Source organism: Schistocerca nitens, chromosome 5 (assembly GCF_023898315.1).
Source record: "Schistocerca nitens isolate TAMUIC-IGC-003100 chromosome 5, iqSchNite1.1, whole genome shotgun sequence".
NCBI lineage: Eukaryota > Metazoa > Arthropoda > Insecta > Orthoptera > Acrididae > Schistocerca > Schistocerca nitens.
The window spans coordinates 116028940-116051492 of record NC_064618.1 but is presented as its reverse complement, the minus strand read 5'-3'; positions in this window follow the sequence as shown (position 1 = coordinate 116051492).

The window sequence follows — 22553 nt, the reverse complement described above, 5'->3', positions numbered from 1 at the left end:
TGTCAGTCAAGTGGGCAAGAAATACATTTACAAACAAAGTTTTGGAGAAAGGGGAACCACGACGACTGTCCTTTGCTGTGTTAGTGCTTCTGGAATGAGCGTCCCACCAATGGTAATTTTTAAAGGGGTAAGGATGAGCGACAAATTTTGTGTGTAATCTATGCCTTCATTAATCCACCTCTCTCTGAAAGGTTGGATAAATGCAGATCTATTTCTGGAATGGTTTCAACATTTCCTGGAGTGCATCCCACCCCATCGACCAATAATATTGTTTATGGACTCACATGAAAGTCATATGATCCCAGAGACGCTGTCTTTGGCAAGTGATAATGATGTCCACATTGTCACATTTCCGGCCCACATAACTCACCTTCTACAGCCTCTTGCGGTTGGGGTTTATAAACCACTGAAAGATTCGTGGCGGAAACAATTGGCTACATTTATGACTGATCATCCGGGACGAAAACCACTTCGGTATGATTTTAATAGACCCTTAGCTGCGGCTTCCCAAGACGCCTTCCAGACCACCACTATCTGCAACAGCTTTGCAAAGACTTGAATATTCCCCTACAACAGAGATGCTGTTTCTGATCATGCTCTTGCCCCTTCCTCTGTTACACAGGGACAGAAACAAGAGTTATCTGCCAACAAGACAGTTACTGTGGAAGACATTCTAAAACTTCCAGTCTGCCAAAAATAGCGTAAAGAAGTGAAACGTGATCCTTCTGTCAAAAAAATTCATTTGCAACAACAAGCCATCGACATCAGGATCAGGCATATCGAAGAAAACAATAAACAAGGCTACTCCTAGGTCTATATCCAGACCACAGAGAAATGATGATAATGGATGTGGTGAATGTGGTGGTTCATATGAAGATGATGCTAAGAAGAAAAATGGAGCCGAACGGATCGAGTGCCAGTTTTGTAATGTATAATGTGCCAGAAAGTTTTAGATAGTGTCTATTTTATGTGTGATGGATGTGAGCAATCAGATAGTGATTAATAACAGCTCAGCAGACATAAAACAGGAGCAGAAATTTAGCTTGTGCTTATTTTCCGGAAAATATTTTTTATTACTATTTGTACAGTAGAATATTTCAAAATTGCCAATAAAAGGTAACATATACTTTTGCATATGATTTGAATATTTACATTACATTAAAAACTAGTTTCCAAAGCTTAAAAGGTGCTCTTAATGAAAAATAACATACTATCACTGAGTAACTTGAACACTATCACGCAATTACTTGAATATCATGGCGTTACCTAGCTCTACTACCAAAATTTGTAAGTTAATTGCAAGAAATAACAAGTCGATATTTGTAATATGTATGACAGACATGTTTTGTAGGACATCTCTCTTTCACATGATACAAATCAAAATAACCGTTGTCTAAAATTCCTGCATTTCTAACAGAAAAAGCTTAATATCATGGAGTTATTTGACCTTACCCTACCCTCTACCGCAACAAGTCATTTCCTTTCCCGTTCTACTTGCAGATAAAGCGAGGAAAAAACGACCATTCATATGCCTCCGCATGAGGCCTAATTTCTTGTATCTTTTCTTTGTAGTCGTTATGCGCATTGCGTGATGGTGGCAGTACAATTGGCCTGCGGTCAGTTTCAAGCCCTGGATCTCTACATATTTTTTTTCACTGCTGTTTCTCAAAAAGAACGTCACCTACATTCCAGGGATTTCCATTTGAGTTCCCGAAGCATCTCCGTAACACTTATGTGTTGTTCAAACCTACTGGTGACGTATCCCGCAGCCCGCCTCTCATCTGCTTCGATGTCTTCCTTCAGTCCGACCTGGTGCGGATCCCAATCACTCGAGCAGCACTCAAGAATATGTCGCACTCGCGTGCTGTATGACGTCTCCTTTGCAGGTCAACCATTCATTGCTAAAATTCTCCGAATAAACCGAATTAGACGATTCGTCCTCCCTACCACAGTTCTCACATGCTACTTCCACCTCATCTCGCTTTGACTGTGTCAAGCAGGAGACTAGTAATACTCTGTGCAAAAATTACAGGTTTTTTCTTCCAACTCATCCGCATTAACTGAAATTTTTCTACGTATCGGGCTAGCTGCCATTCATGACATCAACCGGAAATTTTGTCTAGTCGTCTTGTATCTTTTTACAGTCACTCAACATCGACATCTTACCATACAGTACGGCCTCATCAGCAAATAACCGCAGTCTGCTGGTCAGTCTGTCCAACAAACCATTTAGGCCCATGTATATAGAGAAAAACATCGGTCCCATCAGATTTCCCTGCGACACTCCTGCGACACCCTTGTCTCTGATGAACACTCACCGTCGAGGACAACATACTGGGTTCTGTTACTTAAGAATGGGTAGCCTTGAAGGATGAAATAGTGAAGGCAGAAGAGGATCAAGTAGATAAAAAAGACGAGGGCTATTAGAAATCATTGGGTAGCCGAATAGATATTGAATTTAATTGAAGAATGAAGAAAATATATAAATGCAGTAAATGAAGCAGGCGAAAAGGAATACAAAAGTCTCAAAAAATGAGATCCACAGAAGGTGCAAAATGGCTAAGTGGGGATGGCTAGAGGACAAATTTAAGGATGTAGAGACAGATAACATAAGAGTAAGATAGATGCTGCCTACAGGAAAATTAAAGAGACCGTTGGAGAAAAGAGAACCACTTGTATGAATATCAAGAGCTGAGGTGGTAAACCAGCCCTAAGCAAACACGGGAAAGCACAAAGGTGGTCGCGCTGGATAGCGGCATGCTCTGGGACGCCTTGACACGGTACGCGCGGCTCCCACCGTAGGAGGTTCTAGCCCTCCCTCGGGCATGGGTGTGTATGTTGTATTTCGAGTAAGTTAGTTTAAGTTAGTTTAATTAGTGTATAAGCCTAGGACCGATGACCTCAGCAGTTTAGTCCCATAGGAACTTAACACAAATTAAAAAAAAAAGTTGTAAAAAGCTGGACGGAGTGTATAGAGGGTCTATAAACTATGATATACTTGAGGGCAATATTATGAAAATGGAAGAGGACGTAGATGAAGATAAAGTGTGAGATGTGATACTGCGTGAAGACTTTGACTGAGCACTGAAGGACCTAAGTCGAAACATGAGCACGGAAGTAGACAACATTCCGTTAGAACTACTGATAGCCTTGGGAGGGCCAGACATGACAAAACTCTACCATATGGTGAGAAAGATGTAAGCCGAAATGCCCTCAGACTTCAAGAAGAATATAATAATTCCAATCCCAAGGTAAGAAGGTGTTGATAGGTGTGAAAATTACCGAATTGTCATTTTAAAAAGTCACGGCAGCACAATACTAACACGGATTCTATACAAAAGAAAAGAAAAGCTGGTAGAAGCCAACCTTGGGGAAGATCAGTTTGGATTCCGTAGAAATATAGGAACAGGCTAGGCTATACTGACATATTATAAGACAAGTTAAAGAAAGGCAAATTTATGTTTCTAGCATTTGTAGACATAGAAAAAGTTTTTCACGATGCTAACTCGAACACTCTCTTTCAAATTCTGAAGGTGGCAAATATAAAATACAGGGAGAGAAAGGCTATTTACAATTTGTACAGAAAACAGAAGGTAGTTATAAGAGTCGAATGGCGTGAAAAGGAAGCAGTGAAGGCGAAGGGAGTGGGACAGGGTTGAAGCCTGTCCTCGATGTTATTCAATATGTATATTGAGCAAGCAGTAAAAGAAACAAAAGAAAAATTTTGAGTAGGGTTTGAAATCCATAGAGAAGAAATAAAAACTTTCAGGTCTGCCAACAACAGTGTAATGCTGTCAGAGACGGCAAAAGGCCTGGAAGACAGCTTAACGGAATGGACAGTGACTTGAAAGATGGATATAAGATGAACATCAACAAAACCAAATCAGGGGATTCGGGGGGGAACTATATTAAGAAATGAGACACTAAAAGTAGAAGATACACTCCTGGAAATGGAAAAAAGAGCACATTGACACCGGTGTGTCAGACCCACCATACTTGCTCCGGACACTGCGAGAGGGCTGTACAAGCAATGATCACACGCACGGCACAGCGGACACACCAGGAACCGCGGTGTTGGCCGTCGAATGGCGCTAGCTGCGCAGCATTTGTGCACCGCCGCCGTCAGTGTCAGCCAGTTTGCCGTGGCATACGGAGCTCCATCGCAGTCTTTAACACTGGTAGCATGCCGCGACAGCGTGGACGTGAAGCGTATGTGCAGTTGACGGACTTTGAGCGAGGGCGTATAGTGGGCATGCGGGAGGCCGGGTGGACGTACCGCCGAATTGCTCAACACGTGGGGCGTGAGGTCTCCACAGTACATCGATGTTGTCGCCAGTGGTCGGCGGAAGGTGCACGTGCCCGTCGACCTGGGACCGGACCGCAGCGACGCACGGATGCACGCCAAGACCGTAGGATCCTACGCAGTGCCGTAGGGGACCTCACCGCCACTTCCCAGCAAATTAGGGACACTGTTGCTCCTGGGGTATCGGCGAGGACCATTCGCAACCGTCTCCATGAAGCTCGGCTACGGTCCCGCACACCGTTAGGCCGTCTTCCGCTCACGCCTCAACATCGTGCAGCCCGCCTCCAGTGGTGTCGCGACAGGCGTGAATGGAGGGACGAATGGAGACGTGTCGTCTTCAGCGATGAGAGTCGCTTCTGCCTTGGTGCCAAGGTCGTATGCGTGTTTGGCGCCGTGCAGGTGAGCGCCACAATCAGGACTGCATACGACCGAGGCACACAGGGCCAACACCCGGCATCATGGTGTGGGGAGCGATCTCCTACACTGGCCGTACACCACTGGTGATCGTCGAGGGGACACTGAATAGTGCACGGTACATCCAAACCGTCATCGAACCCATTGTTCTACCATTCCTAGACCGGCAAGGGAACTTGCTGTTCCAACAGGACAATGCACGTCCGCATGTATCCCGTGCCACCCAACATGCTCTAGAAGGTGTAAGTCAACTACCCTGGCCAGCAAGATCTCCGGATCTGTCCCCCATTGAGCATGTTTGGCACTGGATGAAGCGTCGTCTCACGGGGTCTGCACGTCCAGCACGAACGCTGGTCCAACTGAGGCGCCAGGTGGAAATGGCATGGCAAGCCGTTCCACAGGACTACATCCAGCATCTCTACGATCGTGTCCATGGGAAAATAGCAGCCTGCATTGCTGGGAAAGGTGGATATACACTGTACTAGTGCCGACATTGTGCATGCTCTGTTGCCTGTGTCTATGTACCTGTTGTTCTGTCAGTGTGATCATGTGATGTATCTGACCCCAGGAATGTGTCAATAAAGTTTCCCCTTCCTGGGACAATGAATTCACGGTGTTCTTATTTCAATTTCCAGGAGTGTATGTTTTGTTATTTAGGGAGCAATATAACTGATGGTGATCGAAGTAGAGAGGATATATAATGTAGATTGGCTATGGCAAAGTAAACGTTTCTGAAGAAGAGTAATTTTTTAAGATCGGTATAGATGTAAGTGTCAGGAAGTATTTTCTGTAAGCATTTGTATGGAGTGTGGCCACGGATGGCAGTGAAACATGGATGATAAACAGCTTAGACAAGAAGAGAATAGAAGCGTTCGAAATGTGGTGTTGCAGAATAATGTTGAAGATTAGATGGGTAGATCACGTAAATAATGAGGAAGTACTGAACAGAATCGGGGAGAAGGGGAATTTATGGCATAACTTGAATAATAGAAGGTATCGGTTTGTAGGAGACGTTATGAGGCATCAAGGGATCACCAATTTACTTTTGAACGGAAGTGTGGAGGGCAAAAATCGTAGAGACAGGCCAAGGGATGAATGCACTAAGCATCTTCAGAAGGATGCAGGTTGCACAAGCTATTCTGAAATGATGAGGCTTGCTCAGGTTAGAGTATCATGCAGAGCTGAAACGAACCAGTTTGTGGACTGAAGACCACAAGAAAACAACATGCTAGGTGAGGGGCCAATGCTGAAGACTACTCTTTGTAAAAACGAACTGGTATTCCATCCGAACCTGATGATTTATTTCCTTTGAAATCTTTCAGTTGTTTCTCCACTCCAGTTACACTTATTACTATGTCATACATACGGGAGTCAGTCCGACGGTCAAATGATGGTATGTTTGTACGGTTCTCTTGTAGCTGGTGTTCTCATGTTATACGCTAGCCGCCACCCAGGAACTTCTCAAAGCAAGTTTGTAAACATGAAACTTCCTGGCTGATTAAAACTGTGTGCCGGACCGAGACTCGACCTCGGGACCTGTGCCTTTCGCGGGCAAGTGCTCTAACATCTGAGCGAACCACACACGACTCACGCCCCATCCTCACAGCTTTACTTCTGCCAGTACCTCGTCTCCTACCTCCCAAACTTTACTGAAGCTCTCCTGCGAACCTTGCAAAACTAGCAATCCCGAAAGAAAGGATATTGCGGAGACATGGCTTAGCTGAATTCGAGTCTCGGTCTGGCACACAGTATTAATCTGCCAGGAAGTTTCATATCAGCACACACTCCGCTGCAGAGTGAAAATCTCATTCTGGGAACATACCCCAGACTGTGGCTAAGGCATGTCTCCGAAATATCCTTTCTTTCTGGTAGCACTTTCCCGCGAAAGGCAAAGGTCCGAGTCTCGGCCGGCACACAGTTTTAATCTGCCAAGAAGGTTCAAATTTGGAAAGGTTGTCACCCTAAAACAAAACTGGCGGAGGTAAATACCTAGAAACTATCGTTGACTGGGTGCCGCGGCGAACTTATCCTACCAATGACTAAATGGATGTGGCAGAAAATTCATCACCCTGATGGACAAAGTTGGGGGAAAATGTACAGAGTTGTCGGCGCAGGCAGCCTCAAGGGTAGTCAAGGTGAAGAGTCTGGTATCCTTTTGGACGATGGGTGAGAGATGAGTCGTAGGATTATGAGAGAAGTCGAAGAATCCAAAAGCGTCTGACTTTGTCTTTTGGAGGCTTGTCATTTCTACTGAGTTTTCAGACTTTTGGTCTGGTCCCTGCATTCATTCAGATTTACCCTGTTACCCTGTGGCATCCTGAGTCAAACGATGCTTACTGTTGTTCAATGCTTGAATCTTTTGGCACCCGCCCGTTTTACCTCGTCTGACACCAAATTCCGAATATAACAGAGACAATGAGGGGGTCATGATCGCAAACAATATATGCGGCGTGTACGTTAGGAGCCTTCAGGAATCCACTCGCGGTGAGGACAACAAGCACCGCTTCGGCCACTGTGCAGCTGTTTTACCTGACGAGTACGTAGGGAGGTTACGCGTCACGAGGAATAACTTTAGACGCTCAGAGTGACACCTCCAAAGCTGTGATAGATGCCAACCAATTGACACTCAGATTCGGCAGGAAGCAAACGCACTCGCAACGCCCATGACTGCACATAACACCAATTCACGTCGTGTGATGAGAGAAAGTGGCTAAAGTCGTGCACTACTTACCTTATTACTGAATTGTGTCCATGCCCAGGCAAACTGGTCCTCATTCAATGTCTGTGTTTATAATACTTAGATATTATAAGAAATGTAAATACTTTATATCTCTGTGCTTTATCATTTTAGTTTCCTACATTTTGGCGCCAGGTGTAGGTCCATTATCATTTCATTTCCTTATTTTACTGCAATAAAGTGTTGTTCAGTATTTTATGTAAGTCAGCACGCAATCCATGCACATTATGAAAACTGGTTGTATGTATGTACGTCCCACATCTTCTCCATAACCACTGGACCGATTTGAAAGACACCTGGTACACATATATCTCGCTGACAGGCAATAGTCGCTGAGTGGGGGATCGCGGATGGGGGAAAGAAGCATCTACCTATCATACTTCAGGAGAAATTACGTCATAAACAATGAGATGCGTGGGAAACTGCTGCACGATGCTTGACCTTTAAATTTATTGCTTCTTTGCTACTAACCCTATTCGTAACATATTTCGCAGACAGTGTCGCTGAATGTACCAACAGAAATCTATCACTGTACGACACCTATTTCAAGAGATATGAAGTCATAAACATTGATACGCGTGGAAAACGTCGGCTTCTTGCAAAAAGTTTTAATACATTTATTCTTTACTATTATCAGACTGCTACAATCCAGTCAACTTCAGCAAATAACTTCGTCTGGTTGCACCTTCGTCAACTTTCACCTGCAAGACGCAAACGATCATAGGCGAAAATAATAGTCTTCTGTAGAGCTATGAAGAGGCGTTGCCATGGAGGCTTGTACAAAATTGCGTTGCAGAGGCGTTACGTGGCTGCGTCTAGCCAACAGAAACAGTCGGGTACATTGCAATTATACAATTCTACATTACGCATATTTCTTTGTATGACTGTTTCATATATTCAAAGGTTTTTTCACGAATACGTAGAAATGAAAATTTTTCGATACAACACTACGAATAAATTTCATTTTCTTGTTTTCGCTTCTAATAGAAAAATTACAAAATGAATACCTGGGCCCAACAGGTTTGTCACCTATTTGTTTGTAAAATAGTGTTTCAATTTTCCCTAATTGCTAGTGGAAAGTAAGTTCTTATCGATTTCATATTATCGTTATACGTCAATCTTCAGACTGCAAGTGTGCATTAAAGTAAACTTCAGAGAGAGCTGCTTGCCACTCGGGTAAACCTCCAAGGTTATCGTGGTCGCCCTCCACTTAGTTCCTTTGAAAGCATGTGAGCTTTTCCGATCATACTTCCTGCTTGAGCTCTGTGACCTTTCATGTATTTTAAGGGTTGTACTCCACTCTTGTTCGGGTACAGATTTTACCTTAAGCCTGACGATCTATCAATGAGAGAACCTTTCACCTCGATTTTCATTAATCAAATAACCTCGTGGTAAGAGATTTTCGGATGTTATAGGTTATAGACTACATATCCATCCGTATCGAATGCATTTCGCTGGTAGCTTAGTACTTCATATGGATCGCAATTGCTCATCTTGTTGATAAAACTTTCGGCACCGACATAACTTTGGTTGATCATGGTGCCCCTTTGAAAACTCATTGTGAAACACGTATTTCAAACAATTAGAGAGGTTTTATTGAACTAAGAATGCCCTGTGGTCTAGGGATAACATCTTTGGCTGCTAATCGAAACGAACTTGGACCAGGATTCGGTCACATCCAACGACTGAATTTTCAGTAGAAAAATCATCAGCAATTGTCACCGAAGGCTACCAGAGCATAGGCAGTCACTCTTCATCAGCCAACGGTCTTGTCAGTGCGGCGGATGAGTGTTGTGGTGGGAAAAAGCCCCTAAAAGGCGGGATAATAAGTAACGATCAACGACATAAGGGTATCAAAAGCAACATCTAAATTAACATTACATAATGTACATGAGCAGAACACTCGGTCAGTTATTAAAAAATGAGTCATGATGATCACGCCATCAGTCAAAGATTACGGTAGTCTCCCACATTCGGAACTCATGCAGGGGAGTTTCAAGTGGGTACGTAATGTGGGACAAAGACTGAATAACCAGTTCTAGTGTAACCTTCTACGAGTTGCAGTGTGGAATCTTAAAAGCTGATAAGGAAGCCAGAAAATATTATAATGCTCAGTCTGGATATAGTTTATGGGTCAGTAAAGTTAAATGAATGGAAGGAAAGATTTTCTAGTCACATCAATATACAGATCACTAGCATTAGAAAGTGGTATACAGGTTTGGGACTCTTTATTAACAGGACGGCAATGCCGAGTCTGATTTACGCCATCATTAATAGTTCAGATGTACAATCAAAGATTTCAGGATTGACTCGGTGCCCCACAGTTACAGATTGTTAACCAAGGTTCAAGCATACACAATAGGGTCCCAGATATGTGAGTGGCAAGAAGACAAGTTACATAATAGAATCCAGTACGTTGTCCTCGACGGCGAGTGTTCATCAGAGGCAGGATTGCCCAATAAAAGTGTATTAGGATATCTCTCATTCTCTACATACATAAATTGTGTGACGAACTGAGTGAGTAGCTAACCGTCGCTATTTGCTGATGACGCTGCGGTTTACGAGAAGATGTATTTGTTGGGTAACTGTAAGAGGATACAAGACGGCTTATGAGTAGACAAATGTCCTATTTCGTGTGGTAAACAGCAGCATGATCTAAATGTGGAAGTTTATGTAGACGAGTAGGAAGAATAATCCAATTACATCCTAGTACAGCATTGGCAGTGTGCTACGAGCACAGTCACGTCGATTAAACACCTAGGCGTAGCGTTGCAAAGCAATCTAAAATGGAACGAGCACGTAAGGACGGTATTAGGGAAGGCGAATGGTCCAATTGGGTTATTGGGAGAAGCGTACTAGAGTGTAGTTCATCAATAAAGGAAAACTAGTGTAGAACACCCTTGCGACACATTCTTGAGTACTGCTCAAGTGTTTGGAATCTCCGCAAATTCGGATTAAGACTGCCGTCGAGGTAATTCAGAAGCTGTATCTGTCAGTGATAACTTTGATCACCTCATGATTTTACCGGGATGCTTTGTGAGCTCCACGGAGAAAATTTAGAAAACCGGTTTTTAAGCTGACTGCACAACGATTCTAATGTCGCCGGCGCACATTTCGCGTAAGGATGACAAAGATAAGAAAAATTGGGGCCCGTATGGAGGCAAATAGACGGCTGTTTCTCCCTCGATCTGTATGCGAGTGCAACAGGAAAAGATGTGACTAATAATATTACAAGGTACTCTCCGCTATATGCCTTATAGTGACTTGTGGAGTACCTGTTTTGATGTAGACATGTATACCGCAAGCAGAAGATGAGTTAGAGATATACGTCGACACCGAACGGGTAACCCAGTATAATATGGAAGAGATGAGAGTATGATGACAGTAGTGGATTACATCGTTGCTACTGGAAAGGGATATTAAACACAGTTGTGAGAGAATATGGGCTCGATAGTAGTAATGAGACCACAGATAAAAATATTTAATTTTGCAATACGTTTCAGCTGCAAATAATGAACACAGTGTTCAATAATCACAGCAGTACTACTACTACATGAAAACGTCTGGAGACGCAGGCATCTACGGCTGGATTATGTCACGGTGAGACAGAGATACCGATATAACATACCAATAATTAACTGTAATGTACGTTTTACTGTTTGGAATTACCATTTCGTAGTCCTGTATATGCCACAAGCGAAATCAGCATGAAATGGACAATGTAAAAGAGATTTTTAAATCTCGTTGACTGTGTAATACATCTGCAGTTAAAGTTCTTTACGCACAGAATAACCGATGAGAATATAACTCTAGTTGTACCGGCAAGTTAATTATATTTTTGTTGTAGCTCCTGTTTCCTGTAATTTATCGACATTCAAATACTGATCGTCGTGTATGGCAAGGTGACAAGTACACTGTATGTTCGTGAAGAACAAATTATTCATCAAACTTTTCACGAATAACTATATAACTTAGCATTTTTCAGGGTAAGTGTGACAGTGTAGCAACTTGCGGAGACGATCTACTTGGCTCTACACAAGTGTACGTGTTCGATGTTTCGTATTTGACCATCACGATTACGAATCAGTGGACACTGTTTATAGGTCGAGTTGCTAAAATACATTCACTATTGCTGAAATGTTACAGATCGTTTTTCTTACTTACTTACGTTCAGTTTACATCATCTATGCTCACTATTTACCATAGTGCTACTGAAGTTAGTGTGAACAGGTACTACTATTTTCCATTTTGTAGCTCGTTTTTATTGATCTACTTCCTTTTTTGTAATTTGGGGTTTACTGTTGATTATTGTGACGGAATGTTGATTATTCGTTGCTATCGCTAGTCTGGTGAATATATATAGAGATTTCGGCGATTTAGAGGAAAGTTATTATCATTTTTCTACTATCAGCTGTTCCGCTTATGTTCTACAGTGGATTAGTGTCCTATACTGTAGAAGTTATTATTATTATTATTATTATTATTATTTTTTTGTCTCTCAGTATTCATTCATGTGTGGCTCGGTTCTCCTGTCGGGTAAACTCGTCGCAAGTCTTCTAGCTGACGCCACTTTGGCGAATTGTGTGTTCATGATGAAATGATCATGAAGACAACACGACACCCAGTCTCCGGGTGAAGAAAATCTCCGACGTGGCATGGGAATCAAACTCGAGCTCCTCGCATAGTAATTTGCTACTCTGATGACTCACCTATCGCGGTGGACGTTAGGAGATGGAGAGGACTTGTAACGAAAAGCGTAGTTTGGTAGGAGTCTAGATAGGTGGGAGAAGTCCAAATTGGTGTAGCAGACTGATTCTAATAACATTTAACTGTTGTAGTGTTGCTTTGAGGGGGGGAGCAGGTGATAAGTAGGGTTGGCACTGCAGTCTAGAAGTGTACCTGCTGTGATGCTTTGTCAGATAACCCTGCAGATTCTACCACCTGTCATGTCCAAATTGAAAAACCGAATGTTGGACTTATTTGCTTACAGGACTTGAAAAGAATGTTAGCAGCATAAAGGATAAAATAGAGGCTAAGTAACAGAATAAGCGGAATAATTAATGTGCTATGACAACATATAACAGCAATAACAAAATAACTATAACAAGAAATGGTGCAGGTAAATTAAAAGACCAAGTAGGAGATAAAGCAAAGGCACATAATGAGAATTTAGAGGTTACTGCTGCCAGATTAAGTGAAAAGGTGGAAACTATTTCAAGAGAGCAGCACACTAACATTAATGCATTAGAAGCAAAAATTCAAAATTTAGAACAAAAATTAGACTCCAGTGAGGAAACTGCTTCAGACAGGTTTACTGTCCTCACTATTTATGGTAGTCGCATTCTGAGTAGGAGAAAATCTGTACCAGAAAACAGATTTGTTACTGTAGATTTTTAATGAAGATGTGAATAGACATCATAAGTCATTACAATGAGGTTTCCATGTTTCATTTAATTAGAGGAGTGTGTGAAATCTGGGACAAATCTGTCAGGGAGAATGACACTATTCCAAGTCAGTAATATTAAAGGAAAGGGTTTACTGAGACACGTCTCTTGGACTTGGTCTGTATTTGTTATCATATGCTTCTACAGTGATGAGCTACCTGTCACATTACTTGTCAATAAAATGGCCTTGACCTTGAAGGTCTCCACTTTTTTCGGCAGTGTATGGTTGTTGAGGTTAGGTTTTACATTGTATTTAAGTCCTTCTTGGAGTAGATCGTTTTCCTTTGGTTGAATTTTCTGTGTTGTTCACCACTCAACTTTAAAATGAGTGTGTGATTTGTCAGTTAACTTCAGGTTGGATCTCTTATCTTGTTTAAATGTCATGGTCTGTAGTTTTTGTTATGTGTGTTGCAAGTACTCCACCAACTAAATAAAGGTCATGATATGGATTTGCTAGAAGAACCAGAGACATATTCACATTACAGATAATAAGAAGATAAAATATTAAATGAAAAATTCAATAGTGAATCAGTGAATTTCTTCAGATGTTTCGATTGTCTACTTACAGAAAAATATTAAAATTATTGTAAAATAGATATAAGTAATTTATGAGCCACATTGTTAAGATAAATAACCTCTGTACAAAAGCGTATCTTAATCTGTAAAAGACCAATATTATTATCTGTGTGGACTACTTGTAAGAGCATCTTTGTAACTGTTTTGTCTATATATGATAATTACGATGTGTTAATTGTAAAACAAGTTGTGTGTGATGTTTAGTGTGTGTGAGACTTTGCACAAATGAACCATTAGAAAACTGTAAGTACAAATTCTTCTAAATTTCGCTGTTAATTTTACCAAGGGTATCGATAACAAAAAAAGTCATGTGATTCTTATATATTGCAGTACAAGTCAACGAAATGACACAGACTCTGACATATTGTCAACATCAATAGAAATGTCTTAATATGCAAAAAAAAAGCTCTTAAAAATGGGAATCATTTCCTGAAATGCTTGTGGCTAAAAATTAAATAAAGAACAACCGTGACTGGTAGCAGAAGATTTATTTATAAACAAACCTATTAATAATACTAAAGCTCATGTACAGTTGCGATGATTAGGATAAACCAAACTATGTCTAAATTTTATACTAATCATTATGGGCTTGTTGGGGATATATAGATTTTTTAAGTCTTTTCATTGACAGGAAATGAGAAAAACTGACACCTCTCTATTTTGTTCATTATTTATTAAAGATAAAAATCTATGAGATCATTTCTAAATTAACTGTTGCAGTAGCGCCACTGAAGGCAACTAAATTATTAATTCCATTGGTAACACAAATGTCTAAATTCTGAATAGGATCAAAACTTTGAGTATACACAGGATAATGTGTTTCTTGAGTTAGTGTTCCTCCAAATTCAACATTTTTCTAAAATGAAATAGGAATATAAGTTTCTCAATGAAAATGATCAGCAAGCTTTACAAATGTCAACTAAGTTAAAATTTTTATTAGTTGATTCAAGTTGAATAAATTTAAGCACATCATTAGCAACATTTTTTATTAGCATCAGTAGTTTGACCACTAAATTCAAGCACACCTCCAATACATTCTTTTAAATCTATATATATAATTCAGTTTTGCTCTCAATAATAACTGTATTTAAAATTTCATCTGAAACACTGTGAATATTAAGCTTTCAAAGATCAATATTTTTTTCTAAACTGTTTAGACTATATTGACCTACAGAATTTTCTATTGTTTCTCCATGAGAATATAATTTATTAGTTTTTCATATAATTTCTCTAACTTGAAAGTTTGTGTAGAAACCAAGTAGTTCAACACTATTAAAACTGAAATTTCCTAGCAGATTAAAACTCTGTGATGGACCGAGACTTGAACTAGGGACCTTTTCCCTCTGTGGTCAAGTGCTCTACCAACTGAGCTACCCAAGCATGACTCATTCCCTGTCCTCACAGCTTTACTGCTGCCAGCACCTCATCTTCTACCTTCCAAACTTCAGAGAAGCTCTCCTGCAAACCTTGCAGAACCAGCACTCCTGGTAGAAAGGATATTTCAGACACATGGCTTAGCTACAGCCTGAGGGATATATCTAGAACGAGTTCGAGTCTCAATTTGGCACCTACTTCTAATCCCCCAGAAAGTTTCGTGTCAGTGCACCATCTGCTACAAAGTGAATATCTCATTCATTACTAAAACTGTCTCACAGGTAAAGCCAATCTATTTTCGAAAAAAAAAAAAGATTGTGTACCACTCAACTGAAATTTGAATTTATCTAATATTAATAAGTATTTATGAAATTTAATCGAAATATATAGGGATACTAGGACAAATATTACAAAAAATGTATCATAAAATTAAGTTGTAGGTTTTCAACGAATTCTATTTGGTGTGTAGTAATAGTACCCAGAAATTGTGGAAAAACAACATTAACCACTAACAATTATGTTTTATCTTGATAGTGGTTCAACTGGAATAAAATGATGCACTTTAAATTTATTAAAAATGATTAGATCGACCAAAATGTTCGGAGTTGATAAAAATATGAAAAAAACATTGAAAGCTAAAATATTCAAAAAAGCTATTTTTATTGAAAAGAATAATGACATTTTACCACTGGATGAATATGAAGGTAAACCATTTCTTATGTTTGATGAGTTCATTCGTGACAATCAGGATGTAGTGAGAGAATAATTTTCTAGTTGTAGTTAAAAGAAATAGACTGTTTTGATTTAGCTGTGACATATTCAAAATGACAAAATAATTAATAAGGCTTATCAACATCTTTCAAATATTATTACACAAGATGATGCAAATTTAATTCACAGGTATCATAGTTTTTGGTGGCGATTTAAAATCTAAAGATTTTAAAGACAAACTTAGTAAATGTTGGTATGAGGACCAGTTCTTTTTCTTTTAAATAAAAATGACTAGGAAGCCAAAACAAGAAAAGTACAGATATAAAGTAATAAATTTCTAAACTAATAAACATTATTTCTATTAATGTTCTTATCTATAATAAATATTAACAAATTATGGCCAATATATTGTTAAAAAGCTATACACAGTTAAAAAATAAAGGAAGAATGAAAAGAAAAATTTGAAAACTGGAAGACAAAACTGAAACACAGTATGAATCATATAAAAACGAGATCAACCTCTTATTGACACTTTATAAGGAGTAGGAGATAAAGTCTTGAAAGTTGTTGAAGATAAGAGAGGATGAATTACAAATTGTGCCTTATTAACACCACCACATCTGATGAATCTGACAACGTACCACCTATGAAACACTACAGAAGTACACAGGATCGCACTATGATAAGTGAATTACAAATATAAGCTGTGATGAAGGGTCATAAGGAGTTTAAATATAGAAAAGCTCATGGGTGCAATTAAGATAAGGGAGGGTGATGTTAAAATATCTATAAGTGAAAGTATACTGGAATATATCAACCATAGTGAAGATCAGGTTTTTGGATTAATACCTGTTCGCTCATTTAAATTTGTTGGTAAGTTGTGAGTAAAATTTAATGGAGATATATTAACAGTGAGTGATAGGATGTATGAAGGTACAAATGGGTTGATTAATCATTTACCTAAAACAGATCTGAAGATATAAATCCAAAAATTGATGCTGTTTATTTATCAAATTATGTAGATATTTTGTATCATGTCTAAGCTTTATATTCTGAAAAGAATCCAAATAAAATAAAATGAATTAGCGGTAAAAACAATAACTGTTTGATACAGTACATTGTTGATATCTGTTTCCCAACATTGCTGCAGATTTGGACTCAAGTGTAGATGAGAAAACAGGTCAAGGTTTAATAGAAAGTGTACAGCAAAACAACTTGACAGTACCTGGTTAACTAGCACATGGTGTAAAAGGTATAAATTCATTAAATGGAGCTTGTGAAAAGCATCATATAGTATAAACAGTTAATGAAGATTAACAATTTAGACATCAAGTCGATAAAGAACTTCAGTTAGCTACAAAAGAGAGAATGTATGCCAAAGACACATTACTTGGCGAAAAATCAGCAGCAAGAACAGTTGGAGAAAAATGTATAGGAAACGAAAATTCATTGTGGATGTTGATGAAAACACGATGTATAAATATACTAATCATTATAAAAAAATTGTCTGTATAAATGATTAAGTCCTGCGTTGATTATACTCTGCTACCTGAAACCAAACAAGAGTCAGTTACAATTAAACTAAATCATCATCAGTTCATATGATTAATAATTTTAAACTCATACACAGAACGACAGACAGGTAAAATAACTGTTGGTAATCTACTCATAACACTAGGAATAGTTGTTGGAATATTATCATTGAATACCAAATCAAAAGAAAGAAGGTTCAGAACTAACAAATTAATAAGGTGGTTTTCAAACATTACTATTATCTGCACTGTAATATTCACAACTATTTGTTCACAAGTTGGTGGAGCAGCTGATATGGCAAAAGCAGCAATGGGCAAAAAAATGGTGATACAGAATTAGAAGAACAAAAAGAAATAATTTAGCAATATCCTCAACTGCTAAGAAAAATATGATGTAGAAAAAGTTGCTATGAAATTAAAAATTAAACACTTGTGAGGTGTATTCATGACTTATAAATTACCAAATAAACAAAATATATTTGTGGAATAGTTAATTTGGTTGGATCTGATTATGTACATACACATTGTCATAAGAATCATGATAAAAGATTTGTATTTGATTCATTTGCTGATAGTTTGCGAAACCAACTAATTAACTACTTGAAAAAATGAATTTTACTTCAGTACTAAGAGAAAAGATAATTTTAATGTCATATATACAGTCATAAATGTATACTTGTGCTAAAGCTAATGTCAGATAATTGTAGGTTTAATAAAATTTTGACTCTAATAAATGGACATTTTTTGAAATAAGGTGTAGCTAAATGCGGCGTCAACAATGTAAAATTAAAGTTAGAAATAAAAATGTCCTATAGTGAGTAACATTGGCGCTCTGACGTATCGTATAGCCAAGCATCTTACTTCTCTGTTGAGTCGACAAGGAAGATACGTTGACGATACCTTCATTGTTTGGCCTCATGGTAAGGATAATGTCTTTCTAGAACATCTGAACTTGATCCACCTGAACATTCGTTTTATGATGGAGGTGGACGAGGATGGTTGCCTTCCCTTTCTTGAGGTGTTGGTTAGGAGGAAGGATGATGGATCATTGGGAAATGCAGTCGACAGGAAACGTACTCACACCGACTTGTACTTACTGGCTAATAGTTGTCACCATCTGGCTCAGTGTGAAGGGGTACTTCGTACCTTGGTACACAGGGCACATGTCATTTCTGATGCTGAGACTTTGCCAGCTGAGCTGTCCCATCTTGAAGTTACGTTTCGTCAAAATGGTTATACTGATAGACAGACTGAATGTGCGTTGCGCTATCGACCAACTATACATAGGGTGATTGATGATAATTCTGAGTCAACACCTAAGTCTACTGCCTTTTTGCCTTACGCAGGAAACATGTACAACAAGATCGGTCGTATTTTACGGGAATACAATGCGAAATGAGTTTTTCGACCTCCATCTAAAATTAGAGCACTTTTTAGTTCCATTAAGGATGATCTTGGACTGCGTAAGGCGGATGTATATCGTATTCCTTGTACCTGCGGCATGGCATATATTGGTCAAACTATCAGGACCGTGGAGGACCGACGTACTGAGCATAAACGGCACACACGATTACAGCAGCCAAATAGATCTGCTATTGCTGAACATTGCTTTGATACTGGTCACCCCATGTTATATAATAACACCGAGATATTGGCATGCACGTCCACCTATTGGGACAGTGTTATTAGGGAGGCAGTTATGATTAAATTAGCGAGCAACCTCGTTAACAGGGAGGGAGGTTTCTGTTTAAACTGTGTTTGGAATGCAGCTCTCTCCCTTGTCAAAACACAGAGGGACAGAGTCAATGCTAGCTCACATGCGAATTCATAGTCTCACTATCGATAGCTCTGACTTTGGTCATCTTTGGTGGCACTAGTGTTCAGTGTGTGTGTTATGTTTCCCGCTTCAGTCCGAGAACTGAGGTTTTAATTTGCATGTACGCCCCCTGACCGTTGCAGTTTGCCTTGAAAATGGCAAGGTGTTCTCCCTCCGAAATATCGGTGGTCGCTGAAAGTGTTACCTGGCTGAATTCCCGGAAGTTATTTGAAATACATAATTGTAAACAATCAATAATGGTACAAAAATAAATTTGTTATGGTAAGATCGAAAGACAGAGTTAATAGCGTACCAATAATATAAGGTAATCATATTTGGTGAAGTAATTTAAAATTTAATAAATTTTTAATCTATGTAAATGGATAACAATTTCTGGTGCCTCAAGTGCAGAAAACTCACTGAAATCTATAATCCTTGTGGAGCAACAATTAAAAATTGAAGACAGAGGACTGAAGGAATTTGCACAATTTGTAAAACTAAAAAAATAAATATGGTGACAGAAATTTGAAGATGATGGTCTGAATATTCGTGAAGAAATTACTAACGAATTACGTAAACTACTGAGAAAAGTTTTTAAAGAATTAGTGGATTTTCGTTTGGTATAGGTGCTGCGTGGCAAGCTGATGTAATAGAAATGGATTCTGGGAACTTAATATCTAAAATAAATAAAGTACATAAATATTTTTATCTGTTATTGGTGTTTCTTCCAAAATTTGTGCGGGATATACCAGTTAGAGTTGAAAAGACCTAAAAATATGGCTGAGCTTTCTGATAGGATGTTTAAAGTATGAACATCAAGAAATCAGCAAACGGATAATGGAAAAGTATTCTGCAATAAAGACTTTAAAGAACTCATTAAAAAATACTACATCAACCATAACTGAACTTTTTCAAAAATAAAAATATATTTTGCAGAAAGTTTTAACAACATGCTCAAAGGAAGAATGTGGAAGAACTTTGACTTGCAGGGGAACTATACATGCATTGGTGTAATCTCAAAATTAGTTGATGATTAGAATAACACAAAATATTGAAGAATAAAAATTAAGCAGGTAGAAATTAAAGATAAAAATTATGAGTGTACTGTCATTGTATCTAATGATTAACAAAAATTTAAAATAAGAGATAAATGTAGAATCAGTAAACTTGATGTAACTTTTGATAAAAGTACTTAGCCAATTGATCAACATAAATTTTTGAAACTGGAAGTGTTACGATTCTGATCCAGTCAGAAAAGAGAGAAACCATATGTTAAATGGATGGTATTGGTAATTCACATAACAGTTGGGTAGTTAAAATGAAATTTTTTATAAAAATTTTTATATAAAAATGCAATTTGTTATTGAAAATTTACAACTGTTGGCCACTGATTACAATATTAGATACGCTGATTCTTCAATAAAGAGAGTATATTTGGATACTGAAATAAAAGTTCATAAAAGTGATATAGGGTTTGAATTATTTAAGAATTGTTAACTTAAAGGGCTCAATCAGATGATGAATTTAGTGAGTATATTTTTTTAGGTGTATATAAACATTTTTGTGAACGTTTTATTAAATAAGTAGTTGGATTTCTCTTTCATCAATGGCGATTAACTATATTACTAAGCAATTCTACTTGTATGTAGCCATATACATTACTGCAATAATTGTGCCAGCAAATAATGTTTAAACTTTCTTTCATTCTCTGGTGCAATTTCATTTGGTTGGGATCATAACTATGTCATAACATTTCTTCAGTATTTGGCTGATTGCCCCTAATATTGTTCAGCTGTTCTTGTTGGTTTCTTCTTTGTACTGTAATGACATAACAGTTGTACTCACCGGTAGCAACGAAAATTCTTAATAGAATGAAAGCCGGTCTTAAATTTTTATTGGTTATATCAGGTACAATGTGGAGTATCAGTACATCTGTTTCTCTGTTTCTTTTGTTTATTGTCTCTAAAGCAATATTAACAGTTTCACTCAGATTTTCTATTCGTTCCTCCTCTGCTTTGAATATTTCTTCATTATTTTTATTTACGTCATGTATTCATTCTACAATATAAATTTTGTTCTATTTGGTGTGTGAGGGAACGATAATTTCCTTATTTATCTTATGTCCTCCATGTTCAGGAAACGATGGCAAAATTTCTTTAGTTACCTAGTCTTGGAATTAAAAAGTTAATTTCATTTATGATTGTATAATTAATGAATATAAATCCAGTTCACTGCTAAAATTAGTACCTGGATATAAGATAAGCGATTTGTTACCCTCAAATCTTTATTACTTTCTATGTATGTATTTTTCTCCATTGTGATATAAGACTGTTTTATTTGTATTTGTGTTGTGTAATATTTCAGCTACATTTTCGACTTTAAACCAAGGATTACTATTTTCACCAATAATCATACATGCAAGCTTATCATTGTATATGACATCATTGTTGATTAGGTCTACAATTGACTTCATTTACATAAAATAAAAATATGTCAGCTATTTTGAGTCAAATTCTATGGGAGGTTCAGTCAAAATTTGTTCATAAATACTTGGCGTATTCTCCACAAACTAAGACAGACTGTTGAAGCAAATATTGAACATTCCTTTAATTTTACACCAAAATAAATGTTAAGTATGCATTGTACCAATTTACAGTCTGTATATTCATATTCTCTGAAGTAAAATATTTCGTCTTCTTTAGGTCTTCCACTATTACAACCAAATAATCTTCCTCAAAGAAGATTTTTAGATAATGCATCACCAACTATAAATATTTTTTCTTGGCTTACTGGATAGATGTGAGAATGTAATTAATTTGTTATTTCTTCATGTCTACCATACCACAAATTATATTTTTAAGTTGAACACATTCTTCATCTTTTTTTTTAAATTGTTGTTTATAACCCTCTCATGTGAAAGGTAAATTTTACTGAGTGGTAATGATTCATGTGAGGAGTCATTATTTCACCCTGAACCCAGTTATTGTACGGCGATATGTGTGGAAAATTTCCTTCCAGAGTTAAAAGTAACCTCAATGAACTCCTTTTATTCCTCTTATTATTATTAATCATTTAATTTCTGCTTTCAATTAATAATTGTTATTGCTGATTCAAGGAAGTAGTTGTTTAGTATTCAGCCTATCCTAGAAAGGAGTTTACATCTTTGAAATGAATGACTAACCAAACAGACTTCACAAGACGACATTTATGTTCAAGGGAATATGCAAGGTAGAATAGGGATGTGCTGACACACATTGACTGTAAACAGTAACCGATGACTCTGCCGGTCGTCGAACTGTGGCACATTAACTAAGGAAGTGGATTAACTATCGAAGTGGATTTGTTTAGAAGTCTTTAAATTAAATACCACATAGAACTTCCGTAGCCCAAAGAAATATCTCATATGCATGCAAAAATATTAAAAAATGTGAAGCCATAATCTTTATGCTGTCAAGAAATAGGTTTATTAGCTTATTATTCTCACATAAAATCAGAAAATGTCTTTCAATTAAAGATGACAGCCTCGCAAACATGCCTTCTCTCTTAAGCCGTAATACATTCGTTAATCTCATTAACATCAGAAAGTAAATTATACCTTTTCACAACAGTTACCACTTAAAAAAAGCTCTCTTAGTTCAAGTAATAG